Genomic DNA, 16,794 nt, shown 5'->3' on the forward strand with positions numbered 1-16,794 from the left:
AACTTATCATCCAAATTAAAATACTGCCCGGTTTACCTCAGTTGATGTGGAACGGTCCTTTCCACTTAAAAAATATTTTAAGTGATCGAAGACACAATCTCACTACCGAACATTAGGAACAGTACCTGATTGTTAACGTTTACAGAGTAACAAAATGTTAAATAATTGTTAATTAATATTAAATGATTATCGTCGATACTTATTATTTGTATGCTGATTTTGAAATAAAGAAAACTCAAAATTACTATTTTTTTATTATTTAATGTTACATATTTTGAAATTTTTCATGCCTATTTCAAGCTTTTTATGTTGCATATAATCCGGTCTCAGTGATTACTTATGTTTTATATCTGAAATAAGAAAATCTACTTCTGTACCTGAAGAGCTGAATGTGCGGAAGTCACATTTTTGTCATTTATCAGTTAAGTACGCAGATTTTAATGTGTATGCATGTTCTTTTATTGTTGAAAATTTGGAAGTCCAATGTCACATGGTTTTCAAAATATTTACTTCTAAAACGACGGTAGTCCAATTATTATACTATAGAACTGAAAGAGTGAATGTCCAATTTAAGTAATTTTTGCTTTAATCTATAGTCCACAACACAGCGTTTTAGTCCGAACGCGAGTGATTATTTTAACTAGATAATATGAACTATCTTAAAACTGCTATGCTGCAAAATATTGAAGATTTGACTTCCAGACTTTCAGCTCTATGGTACAGATTTAAATTTGACCTACGTAATTGACCCTGTATAATATCTGATTCCACGAATAATCAGAAAAAGACAAATTCTCGTAGAAAGACATTTATTTGTGATCATTGTGAATATTCGTCTATTACATCAGGTGCAATGAAATTAAAACGATTAAATTAAAAAAAATATATTAAATTACACAAAATGCCTCACTACTGAAAAGAGATTTAAATATGATATAAGAAGCTTCTTCTGTATAACGACCGGTCACATGAAATCACGAAACTACACATTCGTGTGCAAAGTTTAAATGTAACGAATATATTTACACATGTATATTAAGTGAAAGCACACAATTTAACTCATATTGGCTCATATAAGATATAATGATAATTTCAATAGGTTTTATAAAAAAGCATGGACGTCTTATAGTATCTTTAATAAGTCCATCATTTTACCATATATCGGGCGAATGGGTCAATTTAATTTGTGTACGCATGGCATCAAGAATATAACATGAAAATTGAAATGATATGGCATTGTTGAAATTACCATATTATCAGAATCGTGGTTTTTTGATTGCTTGAAAATTACACGAAATATGAGAATAAAACAATTATATTTATAATATACGTGCAATATCCGTAAGAATATTATTTTTAGCTTGAAATAATGATCTATTTGCATATTTCTCCATATATTTATTGTCAAAAAATGTATTATAATTTTTATTTAAATAATGATATACCAAATGTAATACGATAAGACTGTTTATAAGACTTATATGTTTCCCAATTTTAATAAAACATGAGAAAAAATTGTTTTTGTTTATTATTAGATACAACTTTTTTTACTTACATGTTTAAATTCAAATTTACGAACATAAATAATGTTAATATTTTACAAAATGATTAAGTACTGTCCAACAAGGACTTTTTGGTTGCGTCTTAAAACTGTAAACTTACAAGCTCCTCCCAATTTAGTCTATGACAGCGCCTTCCGTCTTATTCCTAAATCTTCTTGTTGGATAGTAAGTAGGTATATTATTATAAGTAGATTTTTTTCTATTTGTCAAAAAGAATTCTTCCGGGTAAACACTAATTCAAATATTTAATTTCTTAAATCGGGCAAATATGAGTTATTCAATTGAAACGCTTCACGTATGGTAGACAGGATTGTGAACTTATTGTCCCAGTTTGTTTCTGTTCGCCCTTATATTTGGCAGTACTTGTCCAGTTTCCAGGTTTAAGCTTACTCGGGACTCAAAACTCCAGAGCTTAGAAAAAGCAACCGAGTTTGATCATACAGAATTATTCGCATCCCTTGTGTTTACCATTTGACAATATTTATTTACCATATTTTTTAGATAAATGTTTTTTTTTATTTAATCGTCTGGCAATTATTATTATGTCGATTGTTTACTTAAACAAAAAATATGAAGATAAAGGTTCCTTGAAGGAAAGTTATAATATTATAAGACCTCGAACGATTGAATTAACAATTATCATACACTATTTTTAATATAACAAAAAATAGTAAACAATTAATATTCATAACTTTGATTAGTCTTTCCTGCAGTAAACCCATCTCGATCAAAAGATAAATATTTTTTCAATTACCTGCCATTAATAATAATTCTTATTCCTAACAAAAACAACCAAAACTAATTTTGGTTAGTTCCCTGAGTTGAGTGCCCTTTTAAAAAGACGAGAAAAATGTAATTCTTCTTCCATCCGATGAAATGGGTTTCGGCAACTAAACGATTGCGACTACAGTTTACTTCTGACTACCCGAATAATTATACAGTAAGAAAATACCCACTGTACCTACAATGTTTTGAAAAAATCTTCAAAGACAGCGTTTTATAAGCAATAAGGGTGTCAAAGAAACGGTTAGGGTCTGTATTTCTAAATAATATTATTATTATATTTATAAAAAAACGAAAGTGATTTTGAAAACGACATAAACCTAGGTAGGTACTTACCTATGAACTTATATCTTTCACTTTCCTGGTGAGTGCTCTATCCATGACCTCCACAGGGGGTAGACTGGGGGGTAAAACCTGGGAACCAGGTTCACGGAGTAGGAGCGGGCATGGCGGGCGACCAGATAAATGAATAAATACATTACACATTTAGCTAAAAATACACCACAGGATATTCAGTCAAATATTAACATGGTCCGTGAACACCATTAATCATAAATTAGTATCTAGTAGAGTGTCACATTTATTATTATTGGTATGCAAAATATAAGAAACGAAATTTTACAATTTAATATTGATATAGGTTTTATGATCACAAAGAGTCAATGATGCTTGGTTATATTTTTATATCCGTTATCGGAGGTAGTGATGAATTAGGTAATTTTATCCATGTCCATCGTTGCGCTAGATAGAGTGCCGAGCACTAATCCAATCTCTGAGGTTCTTGAGCCAAGACGTTGTTCTTCTACCAGGGCCTCGTGTATCGGAGATCTTCCGTTTAATGATAAAATGCAGATGTTATCTCTCAGGATGCTTCAGGAACATTCCTGTTTTTATTACTTTGGTTATGTATTTCTTTGTACTTTTTAATCATCGACATCATCTCGACATTATTTGTAACCTTGTCTTTACTGCATGCGTCTGTACAACCCACTTTCAAAAGCTTCCAGTAAATATTAGTGGTCAATTTTTTTATTGTGGAAATATATTATATTAATATATATATTAACACATTCACTGCATACCTTTTAATGTATTTTTTTTAATTACATTTAAATAACATGCTAATGGCCGTTTAGCGGAGACACGGCAGCCGTGTCGTCGGCATCCAATATTTGTACCTAATCAATGTTTTATGTTTTAATTCTTAAAATATGGTCTGTCTGCTAATTCGCTATACTTCCTTGTATCTAATTTATATTTACACTGTTTAATAACTTAATACTGATCTATTTCTTTTTTTATATAATACTGTTGTTAATATTTCTAAGCTTCTAAACGGCATGCTGTGAGCATCTTTAATTAACAATTTGTAATGTTCATTAAATGTAAAAAAAAATGATTAAGCTTGCAGTTTTATATTAATGCCTGAAGTCTGCAATTCATCGTATGGCTCTTGTACTTCCGATACATTCCGTGACAATTTGAGATTAGCAATGTTAGTTAATGCAGAGGTTGTAGGACGACACTCAGTAAAAGTTACTGTATGCTTGATAAGGTAAATTTTATAGGAAAAGGGTTTGATTTAACAAGTTATATTGGTATTTTATTCGTTTATGCTGTTAACTACCAATTATTGCATTTACATATATTAATAAAACAAAACACAATAATAAGTAGGTATATTTATTTAAAATAACTATGAATTAATAAATTTGTTATAAATTTTTGATAAATGATATTTCAAGACCACTGGGCGTGCTTTAAATTCGTAAAGAGGTACGCGTAGTGCCTAAAGCTGGGAGAAATGCCACACCTGTTACCAACCTTGAACCTCTATTCTCGAATTCATCTTCATCAGAGATCCGTTCACAAACTAAGCAATTATCTAGTAAGGGTTACTCATTAAGGTTTAGACACCAACCCACTCAGACCCATGTGTTTCACACATTACTTACACGTTGTATAGTTAAGTTTTCTTGGAAAAGTTTAGAGAGTATTATATGTTACCGTTAGCAACTACTACGAGGCCCGTGGGACGCATGCGGCTCAAAATAACAAGTACTTCATCACCAATATGTAACTATTAAATTTATAATAATAAAGTGTGTCTCGTCTAGTATAATGTATCATAATTTGACAACACTTTTACCCGCCCAGCCCGTGAGAAATTAGAAAATAAATAAATTTCCTCTTTTTCCAAATAGGTTGTGCACCACTGAATTATACTAGTATACTCCTGATAGAAAGTAGTAGCAGACACTATTGTTATATAATTTTATCGATTGACAACTGGGTTGTATACGATTTTTCCAATCCGCCCTAACGAGTGGGGTAGATTGTAAATGTTTTTAATGAAATTACAAAGAAACGAATGCTTAATAAATATAGTAGATTGACAATTTAAGATTCTTGACCAGTATGGGTCAATCTATGTGCTTTTATTGTGTTAGATTTAATACAAGAGAAATTGGTTCTTCAGATTTAAATCGTTTATTACCAGAGTGTGTTATTTTCCATACGAAAAGCTAGTGCACATGAAAATTTACGTCACATGTAAATGGCTTTTCCTCAGAATGTGTCATTTTGTGTGATTTCATGTGGGAAGCCTGAATGCAAGAGTAATTACATATAACACATTTGAAAGGCTTTTCACCGGAATGTTTGATTTTGTGTGCCTTTAAATTGCCGGTTGTTATACAGGAGTAATCACATTGATCACACTTGTATGGTTTTTCACCAGAATGAATCATTTTGTGTGATTTCATGTGAGAAAATTGTATGCATGAATAATTACATTCTGAACATTTAAATGGCTTTTCACCAGAATGGATCATTTTGTGTAATTTCATATTATGAGGTCTAGTACACGAGTAATCACATTGATCGCATTTAAATGGTTTTTCATCAGAATGCATCATTTTGTGCATTTTCAACGAACCAGATCTTTTAAATGACTGATCACACTGATCACATTTAAATGGCTTTTCACAAGTATGATCCATTTTGTGTAGTCTCATGTAATCAGATCGAAAGCAGAAATAATCACATTCATCACATTTGTATGCTTGCCCATTCACATGTTTTCTTTTCCCCAATGTTTTATGAACCGCTTTGTGAAGCTTTAATAAATATAACGATTCAAAATAATCAAAACAAATACTACACACAAAATTTTCATTGTGAAATATTTTTTTTTCTAACTTTAGAATAGGAACCAATAAATCAGTATATGTGACGCAAGATTGTATAGGATTACGGTTTTCAGTAAAACAAATGGGATCTGTAATAGTCATGGTTTCATAAACCTCTAATTCCTTTTTTATGTTTTCCGTATGTAATTCAACGTATGGCTCTTGTACTTCTGATACACTCCTTGATGTTTGGAGACCAGGAATTTTATTCAATGTGGAGGTTGCAGGAGTACACTAAAATAACATTAAATATTCAGTTAAAGTGATGATAAAAAAGTGAATATTATAAAAAAAAATAGTTGGGTTGGCAAAACTGCGCTCACTGACAGACGGCAGCGAGCGACGGCGGAGAACCAGTCAAAAGATCCTTAAATTCTGTTGAATCATATAAATTTGACAATTCTATGTATTAATAAATACATCTTAACTCAATTTTTTTCTATTTTGGCAGATTTAATTGATATGAAAGTGATTTGACTAGCTAAACGATCAAAAAAACTTACGCTTGATAGAAATACTGAATAAATATAGAATACTGAAATGTCATTTTGACATTTCATATTGATTTCCATAGTAACGCACGTCTATACCTATTAATATTTTTGTTGCTAGGACCCCCTTAGCAACCATTAATAGTGATTTATTTTGTTACGGATTTTTTCCGAAATAACTTTCCATACAAAACATATTTCACTGAAAATGAATTCACTTCTGCTTAAAGATGGCTAAAAGTAGGTATTAAAAGAATGCATTGTCCTCGTGTTATAGACGGGAAGTTAGTTAAAAATCGATTGCAAGGTTTATATTAGACAAACAAGAATACGAGCTAATAAAAACGTGGTAAGTGGTTATTTTTACAAGCTAAAATATCTGTATCTTGCAGTGACGAAGGGTGTAGGTAGGCTGATAAGATCGACCATAAGAAGTGCAGACTAAACTTTTAGTTTTATCTGTAAATTGTAGTCTTATTTCAATAAAAACAAATACGAATGACCGACAAAGTTTATCGTGCACTATTTATGTCGGATCTAAACAGCCTACCTCTACCCTTCGCCACTAGTATCTTGATGTGATGCATTTGTATTAATGAAACGAAATACAGTATAACAATGTAAACCCGCCATTCGTAATTGCCAATAGATAATGAAATATCACCAAATAGCTCGAGGGTGAGTTTTAGTATAAGTAACATAGGGTTTATTAATTAACCTAATTCATTATTGCGTGCCTCCAATGTACTTTTATTATTTACTCATATTAACCCTGTATTTTTATTTCATTATTGTTAACATTTGAATGCTGTATTTCGAAAACGTTAAAAGTCAGTGTTGTGTTTTCGTCAAAATAGTGAAAACAATCCTACATAAAAATAAATATAGAAAAGTTTATATATACTAAAAATATGTTATTAAATAGTAAGTGTTAACTCTGTAGTATTCAAAAAAACTACAAAAATTCCTTAGATCAGTGTATTTAGGTAATATGAAGATTTTTGCAACTTATGTCACTCCTTTTTAAAATGTGACATGTAACGTTTTCGAAATAGGCGGTGGCAAGACCTGTAAGATCATCAATTAGTATCAAAAACGGCCAAACTAGTATAGAACTAGAATATAGTCAGTATCAAAAGCGGCCGAGAGCATATTTAGATGTCAAATTGAGCGTTGTTAATAAAGTTACAGTTAAATTAACTATTTAAAAGTAATAAAAAACAAGTTCAATCTCTCAACCTGTATAAAGAAATTCGGCAGCAAGATCAAAAAAAAAATCCCCTCTCATTCTGGAGTCATCAACCTCTTAAATTTAAAACATATTTTAGCTACCACACTCCTATCTATCAACAACAACTCTATTGTTTGCATTAGTAATAAACCAATTATTCATGCGATACCTATTCTGATAAAAATACGCGAAGAATATGAATAAGAATAATAGTTATTGTAGACAAAGCTAACGTTGCACCTTGCAGCTCTACTAGACAATTTCGTGTCAAATACCCAACGTATGTTTGAAAAACTAACCTTACAAGTAGAGCAAGCATCGTTGGCATCCTCTTGTTTTATAAAAATATTGGCGTTCTGGTTGTTTGTATCTAATATTGGGACATCAAACCATTGCTGCTCTTCTGTATCAGCTTCGAATGCATTCGGTTCACGTTTGACATCCATTTTACGTATTAAAGCAAAAAAATTTGCAAGTCTCGTCGCAGTTTGATTGACAGCCGTGACACCAGAGACTAGAATCTACATCATAGACAAAAAAATTTGCTTGCACCGTATAGTCATAGTGCTCACAGTCCTACAAATTTATCTGAAAAATGAGATGAAATACGACTCGTAACTGGCAAAATCTGACTTTCGAATGACGTTTTTCAAAATGGCTTCCTATGGTAGTTTGTAGTTCAATTTCTGGCTATTCTCCAGATAAGTTTGTCGGTCTGTACCTGCGTTGCAAGATAATGGATAAATAATTAATACACTCTGTGACAATCGGGCACATATTTATGTCAAGAGCGTTTTAGTGTCTATGATCATATTTAAGCCATTCCGTTTACACATAAGCGAATATCTGTCAAAAAACGCCATCATAAATTAATAATGCCATTAAATCGAACATAATTAAGAATATTTTATGGATAGAATAATATTTTTATGGTTTGGTTGTGTACGTATAATTTTAGCCCCGTACTATGTACAATTTTAAAGTAAGAAAGTATTATAATAAAATCTTGATATTTTGGAAAAAATGCTAAAATGCCATCCGACGGTCCTGAGTTTGCCCAAAATTATATAAAAATACCCGTAGAGAGCTAAAAAAATGCTCTCAACTGCTCTCAATCCTGAATCGTTTGCCTGGGAGACCTAGAAAAGGTCTCCGTCTACAAATTCGGGAATACTATAATTTTTATGTCTTCGTACAATTCGATGACAAAAGTATGGCAACACTGTTCACAGATTTGCTTCACGTGTCAGTGTGACGATTCGCATTGCGCAAAATGGACATAAAACGCGAACCTGTTGACGAACCTGACGCAGATGAGCAACATTCGTTCGATATGTCTTTACATGGTAATAACCCAGAGTCAAATACTTGCATCGAACAAAACTACATTGACGATCCCGGCCACGTTGATGAGGTTAGTTTTCAAATGTTATTTATTATAAAAACATGCTAGTTAAATTTGTGTTTTTTCTTTTTCAATCGATAATATTTTGTATAAGAAATTATATTAAGTATAACATTCTAAGAGAGTTGATTCTCAGGGAGAATCAACAATTAATGACATCAGCGATAATATCGCTAATATTAATAATAATACCCATATTATGGGTAATGCGTCAATAACATTGAGCTACTTTACAAGCTGTTTGTTGCCGAATTTAAAAGCGGGCGATTTAGCTACTGCGATTTTGATGATAACACAAAGCTTTCCATTTGCTGAGAAGCCACAACACAAGTCAGCGACTATTTTGACAGAACGTAGTTGCAGATCATAAGTGTTAATAACATTGAGCTACTTAACGAGCTGCTTGTAGGCGAATTTACAATATGCCTGTAAAGTCACCCAATGTCATCATCGAACAAGATAACAAGCAGATTGTAAACAATCCACCGAGAAAAGTTGAAAGCCGGTCAACTTTACACGCTACACGCCGGCGTGTGGCCTACTGCATCTGCGCAGTAGAGCGTAGTAGCGACCTTCCGGTACAAAAACGAACTACGTTCTGTCAAAATAGTCGCTAGCTTGTTGGCTTCTCAGCAAAATCTCTTTGCTTCTCAGCGAATGGAAAGTTTTGTGTGTCATCATCACACTCACAGTAGGTAGCAAAATCGCCCGCTTTTAAATTCTCCAACAAACAGCTTGTAAAGTAGCTCAATGTCATTGACGCATAAATAAAAGGAAGCAAGTGTGTTTTGGACAGAAATAATATAATATGGTCACTTCGGGATTCGAATTGGGACCTTTTTAACAGGCGTGGAAGAAGACTTTCGATTATAATTCTTGTAAATGAGTCGCCAGTAATTGTACAACCGATTGATTTACCGTCAAACCCCCTAAATTCACCCGGTTTTTTTAACAGAAAGTCGTTTTGCCACCAATATGAAGTCTTTTAGACCTTATGTAATGCACAATGATAGTGTTTATTATTATTTATATTGAAGTATTACCCTTTTCATACTAAATAATACAATAAATCACTATTTTTTATATAGACTAAGTTACGGCACGATTCCCTAACTTCGCCTAAGGTGTTTTAGTAGGTCCACTACAAAATTATTGTCTATGGATGCTCACGAAATCTATTAAAACATGGCGTTTAGCAAATTTAGGTCTTATGCTAGAGACAATTTGACATACTTCAAAGAAATATCTACGTTGGTGAAGATAGGAATCTCTTCATTGACTGTTTCATACAACCTACCAATTTACGCTAGAGCTGACATAACCCAAAGCATTATAGTATCAATTTTATGTATTGATTTACATAGTACATTTATAATAAAGGAAATATGAGAAAAATTGTAAACTGGAGATTCAAAGTGATGAATAGTTTTTAGTCTAAAAACCATAAAAATAAAAAAAACATATAAGGTGAGTCGGGGTAAGTGTGACTACTAAGATATCTCAGTATCTACTACAAATTGGATGATGCCATCTATGAAAGGTGATAGCAAAATCACCGATTTATAAAAATAATCAGAAATGGTGTCGATACCATGTTTTTTGAGGTGACTACATGGAATTTTCTCCAGACGACATTTTGAAGTCGACGAGTGAGATGGTAGCTGTTACTAAAATATTTTTTTAAACATGGAAATCTGCACATTGTGGTTGTAAAAATTGGTGAGTTTATGTGTTTTGATACGCTGCTTCACGTGGTGTTATCGTTTTACTGAATTATAAGCATTTGAAACTTTTAATCAAGTAGACACACTTCCCCCATGAAAGTAAACGCGTGGGGAAAGTGTGCCTTTGTATTGTGTCACACTTCCCCCATATATTTTGTATGAATTTGCAAAGTCAATATTTTAACTAGTGATGGGACATGACGCATTATTTATATCGATCGAAGTATCGAAGATCGAACATGTTCGTAATTGAAATAGAATGTTTATATGTAAGAATTTGTATACCCGTATAACCTAGATAATTCGAAATCCAAGGGACTCTGAAAATTTGATTTCGAATTCGCGAAAATCGCCATAAATCGGATTTTCCGAATAAGAAAAAAAAAATCGTCAATTTGTATGGGGACTTTTCGACTCAAAAATGTTCTTCTAAGCCTATAATTCTGGATTGCAAAGTTGTTCAATTACCAAATAAAGGAGTTTCCTGCAGAAAATATAGAAAAAACTTTGTTTGAAACACTTTTGCTGAATTCTATCAGTAGTAAGGCGCATATAAAGAATAAGAGAAAAATGGTTGCCCCAGGAGCAGAAGTGATTACATATTATGATGTTATAGAGCGAATGAAAAATAATGTGCGAATAGAAAAGAAAATAAAGCCATTGCAAGACAAAAGTAACATGCAGAAGAAGGTATTGAAACCGATAAAAGTACACCAAAACAAAAAAAAACACGAACCCATGTCATCAGAAGAAGATTTGTCATGGATATCAAGTGACGAAAGCGAAGATAATATGCAAGACTATATTAATAATTTGCTCGGCGATGAGGAAAACGATCCTTCAATTAATTGTCTGATCAGTTTGATGATACTGCAGTTGCATCTAATTCAGATACTCGTATGTTAGAGATTGGAAAGTGGATTGTAGTTCAATTTGCTACAAAAAAAACTGTGAAACATTTTGTCGGAGTTATAATAAAACTTGAGCAAGATGACAGAATTCTGACAAAGTTTGCTCGAAAACTTAAGACTATTAAAAAAGAAAACGAAATTATGTTTTCATTTTCAAGAGTAGAAGACATTTACGAAGTGAAAGAAGAGGATGTCATCTGCATATCGCCTCAACCATCAACTGAACGAAGAAGCGAAATAATTTTCAAAACAAAAATCTCTGGTTACAATATTCAGTAGGTACCTAGTCATGCAATTTCAAATATTGCAATTCGAAATAATTAAGTTAGAATAAATAGTTTTGTAAGTAAGCACTTAACTTGAATTATTGTAAGTACAGTAAAAACGAAAGAATGATTTGAGAATGAGACCCAAAACGTTGCTAGAGTTTTAATATTTTTGTGTATTAATTATTATTTTTTCTTTTATTATCTTACTGTCTATTTGTATCCACATTTTATTTTTGCTGATTGTTATTTAAATTTGTAATAATACGAAAATAATCATGTTAGGTGTATTAAATTTCATCAACTGTTTGTTAATGCTCACTGTTTCGAGCTAAAAAATAATATTTTACCCTGTTAATTCTTGGTGAAGCTATTATTACATTTAAAATTTTAAAAAAATGTGTAACCTATTTGTAAATAATCAGAACTGGTTTCGTTAATTGAGCATTTTCAACGAAAATGTATTAAATATCTTCCAGTTTTTTTATAATAAACACCTACTGATCTATTTTATTATTTGTAATATTTTTCATTATACTTACATATTATGTATATGTATACGGTAATAAAATATATGTCGCAAACATAATTATATTGTTAAATTTAGTAAATACTTCGACTTACATTTATTTTTTCTCCAAGAAAAATAACCACAGAACGCCTTTTGCTATTTCCTCGTGCGTCATTGCTACAATGCAAATTTCATAACACTCTTAAATCATACATGTTAATTTCAAAAGCCCTTAAAATGGTAGGTTAGTTTCAAAGTCCCCTAAAATAAAAATCATTTGATTCTTAATTTATTCTCTTAGTAAAATAATATGTAAAAAGTGAGTAAAATATATTAAATAGGTATAATACTCTTTATAATGTATAAATCAAATAATAAATACCTACATAGTGTTTACGTATTCAATAGATATGCCCTTTTCTCATTTTTATCAAAACTATCTAAAATCGTTTCATGTCGTGTCATGTAAGTAATGACTATTTTTAGGGTTACTCTGCATTCCTGTATTGTATACTTTGTATTTGTGCTCTTTCGAGACAAATAAAATTATGAGTCAATCTTCAAAAGCCTTTGATTCATTTACCTACCACTCCTGTTGCTGAGATAACCACATTAAATAATTAAGTACCTACCTAATAAAAAACGTAATTTTTGTTTCGGGACATCACTAGCTCTACATACATTAGTATGACACACTTACCCCAAAAAAATGATATAGATCATTTTTGTTGAAAATCTATACAAAATCTTTAATTTAGGAATCAATATCCATTAAATGATATATTACCCTTCTATGCATGTAATACGTTATGGTTTTGAAGAACTTTTGGAACAATGGTGAATTTAGTTACACTTACCCCAATATCGGGGTAAGTGTGACAAACTGACTAGTGATCAAAAAATATTAAAATGTCGTATTATAGTAAGATATACAGTGGGTTCCTTCTGTACATATTAATTGTAATGATATTGTAGATCCTATGGTAAAGTTTTCAACTGTTTAAAACATACCTATTCATCATGAACCAGGTTGAAATTCATCTCATCAAATTATATGTCACACTTACCCCGACTCACCTTATTTCAAGAAAATTATTTTTTTGTGACAACCCTAAAGCCAGGGGAAGTGTAGGAACAAGTAGTTCACAAAACATAGCCTGACATTGCATACTCAAATACCTAATTGATATTTTATTATAACTATCGGAAATCGCACGTTACATTTGGCAAGCAGACTATATCACTATATTATATTAAAAATATGAAGAACCTACGTAAACAAGATTTGTATAAATCAGCAAAAGTTCAGAGGTATTCTGAAAAAATCTCTTCACACCGGACTCGAAAACACGGCAAAAATAATGGCGGTTTGAAAATTGTGTGGTGACAGGACGAATATTATCTTCTCGAGTCTCTATTCCTCGTCACCTCTCGCACCTGTGGCAGTTCTTTGTGCCTAGCCACCGCCATCTTTAGATTAATAAAGCCTGAATATAACTTTTTGCACAAGCAACGAGTGGTCCACTTTTCAGCTGTCAAAATCAGATCCCAGATTGCTTGACATATTGATTCGCCCTTTCTCGTTTCAAATTGAATTATAAAAAATTCTCAAATCAAATATATTAACTATCAGTGCTAATTTAAAATAATATACTTACATTCCTGTTATTCATCAGCTGTCAAAGTCCTTCACACAAAAACCGGTGGTAATATCGATTTCCAAAAAATATATAGCATAGATCTATGCATTACCTACATTTTGTAGAAGGTGTATTAACGCAAGTGTATTATTTATCATTTAACTCATCTATCCAAATCAAACCATTACCTGTGTCAAGACAGATGGAAATATCGATTTGTAATAGCATAATACTTCAAATTATTAATAATACAGAACCACTAAATCAGGTGAACTCCAAGGTCTCCAAGATAAGTTAAAACAATCTGAAACTAAGAATACTCCGACAAGTGAACACGACAGACGCGCCAGTATGGCAATATATAAATAGACAACGACAGGTCATCCATAGACAACGGAAGGGGCGGAAAGGTAGGATCATTGGTGAATGTATCGGCTTTCTCTTCAGTCGGCAATGGCCTAGCTGCAGAAGCGCTAGGTATATTAATAACGTTGACAGTGTTAGAAAATTTCACACTAATTACAATGCCAATAGAACTGACATTGTGTACTAGTAATTATGAGATAATATCAGAAAAAACGTATCTATTGTGATGTCATTTTATTATTTGCTTCTCAGACACTCTTCTTTGGCTGTTATCCAAAGTCTAATTCGAAGAATGGTACCTACGCAGTAACTATATTATGTTTGCAGTAAATTTCGTGCAATTGTTCCTCAAACGGTTAGACATCAATTCTTAGTAAGGATGCTGTACTTCGTGACCACGTCGGTCCAGGCGGAATTTGTTGTTAATTTATTATGCCCATTCAAAAATTAAGGACGTCATCTCGCTTCTCGATTCAAAAATGCATAGTACGGTGAATATATCTTGTCAGTTAGCCTTTTACCTATTGTATCTCAAAAAAATCGCAGTTTACGTCATGGTTGTTGATTTTTAGTGCAAATTTCGACTACAGCACCATTGTGGTGACACTATTTTCTGAAGAGAGATGAAGGATTATTTTAAAAATGTTTTATGAGAAAATTTCATTAAAATAGTGCAGATAATGCAATGTAACATGCTTATTTACACGCATAAGGTTAGCGCACAACTAAAAAAAACGAAATATCCCATTGATTAACCAACTGTCCCGATTGCGCTACGATACTACTGATTAGACTACGAAATCAAATACTAATTTGAAGGAAGTAGATTTAGACGCAGATAATGTTGAAGAAACAATAAGCCAAACCGTTCATGAATTATTGAAAATGCAAACCAGTAAATCATTATGTCCGCCACAATACTCCATGAAACTTCAACAATGCATGTACTTACTGTCGTAGTCTTTAACGTACGCAGCGTTTACTATGAAGCTAATTAGTGAGATTTTTTGAAATGTTTGATAAAATATTATCTATCATCTTGTAATCACTAATTAAAACTTTATCAAGAAACCTAAGGCTAAGGCCAAATAGGCAAGTGCCTTGCTTGGTGGCTACGTGCTAGGTGGCATATCCTAGTGAACGAACGTACATTATTCTATCGCAATGGCCACACAGCACGCTTCGCGCCTCGTTACCTGAGTCTCCCGGCGAACCAACGTGTTGTGTTTTTTCCATTGTCTATGGATTTGTCAAGATGGCGGATGTTTCTTCAGTAAACGTCAAACAACGTATATTTTGAGGTTATGAATGGGCCGTAGTATGCCCATAGATGACAAAATATTGCGAGGCAGAGGTGCAAAAGGATTTACCCACCTTAATGTTACAACCAGTTGTTCCTCATGTGTTATTGAACATCTGAAATGCGTATCTACATTTCGTAACGTCTGTTTTAATTTGTTCAACAATAGATCAAATGTTTATTGGTTGATCCTCAAATAACCAAGAAACTTTTCATCGTTCATCACAGTTGAAACTCTCCTAGAGTAGGTACTTCGAGATGCATTGACATTAGGCACCCAACAACTTCGAATTTGCGAGTTTCGAAATTTTAAACTTAAATTCTCTGTGAGAAGTAGCTATCATTAGTTTTATGAGTGACATATCGATGTTGACTTGAGCGCTCCCAAATGTCAAATGAATTTGTACCTAAGCACGTAGCCTGCAATGTGGCAGTAGTGTTAGTAGACAAGCATAGCATCTAGCTCAGGACTAGCGAAGCACCTGCCTATTTGGCCTTAGCCTAAAGCTATAAGGTTTATATTATAAGTATCTCTGAAATACATGCTTTTTATGAATAGGTAGTTTCATAGCAGGTAGCCACCTATTTAAATAAAATATTATCATCCGCAAGTGAGTCACTTAATATAACTTCTTCAAGAAATAAATTTACCAAATACTAAAGAGTAAACCTCACTCGATAAAGTGTACATTGTCAACAGAAAACTTCATTTCGGTAGGTAAGTTATCTCAGGAGGGGCTACCCACTAATCTGCTGCTCAAAGATATAGAGGTCGTCAACGAATATGTTTAACTCGGATTAAGTAATTCTGATAAATACGAATTCTAAGCTAGCTTATAAGGTATCCTAACAGTGATATAGGTTTACCTTTAGCCGAGTTTTGCATTTCTACGATCTTTAGGCCCGTGCGTTCATTATATACTACAAGTACATCTGGTAGTGAACGTTTTCTATATATTATTATATAATAAGATGTATTTTTTAAATACGTGTTTACTATTCATTTTAATTGAATGTTCTTTTAGTTGACTCCTGCAACTTCTGCATTGACCGACACCGCTAGTGTCGCATTGTCAAAGAAAATCTCAGAACTACAAGAGCCATATGATGAAATACAGATTGACGAACAAGACATCAAGAAAGAACTCGCGGTATATTATGAAACGATTACTAATAAAGACGCCGTCAGTCACACTGTCATAGATCCAGAATTATTAGTAGCTGTTATTAAGATTGAGGAAAAATCGTTTTACAACAAAAATTTTGTACTTATGCAGTATTTGTTTTATTTTTTTTGCATCTTTATATTTATTAAAACTTCATAAAGCCGTTCATAAAACGGCTATATTGAAAAAGAAAAATAAAGGTGTGAGACGATTCAAATCAACAAGTTACTTCAGCGCTCCATCTGAA

The sequence above is a fragment of the Rhyacophila brunnea genome, unplaced genomic scaffold (assembly GCF_057557595.1).
Source record: "Rhyacophila brunnea isolate RB1 unplaced genomic scaffold, BYU_Rbru_1.0 scaffold_13, whole genome shotgun sequence".
Classification (NCBI taxonomy): domain Eukaryota; kingdom Metazoa; phylum Arthropoda; class Insecta; order Trichoptera; family Rhyacophilidae; genus Rhyacophila; species Rhyacophila brunnea.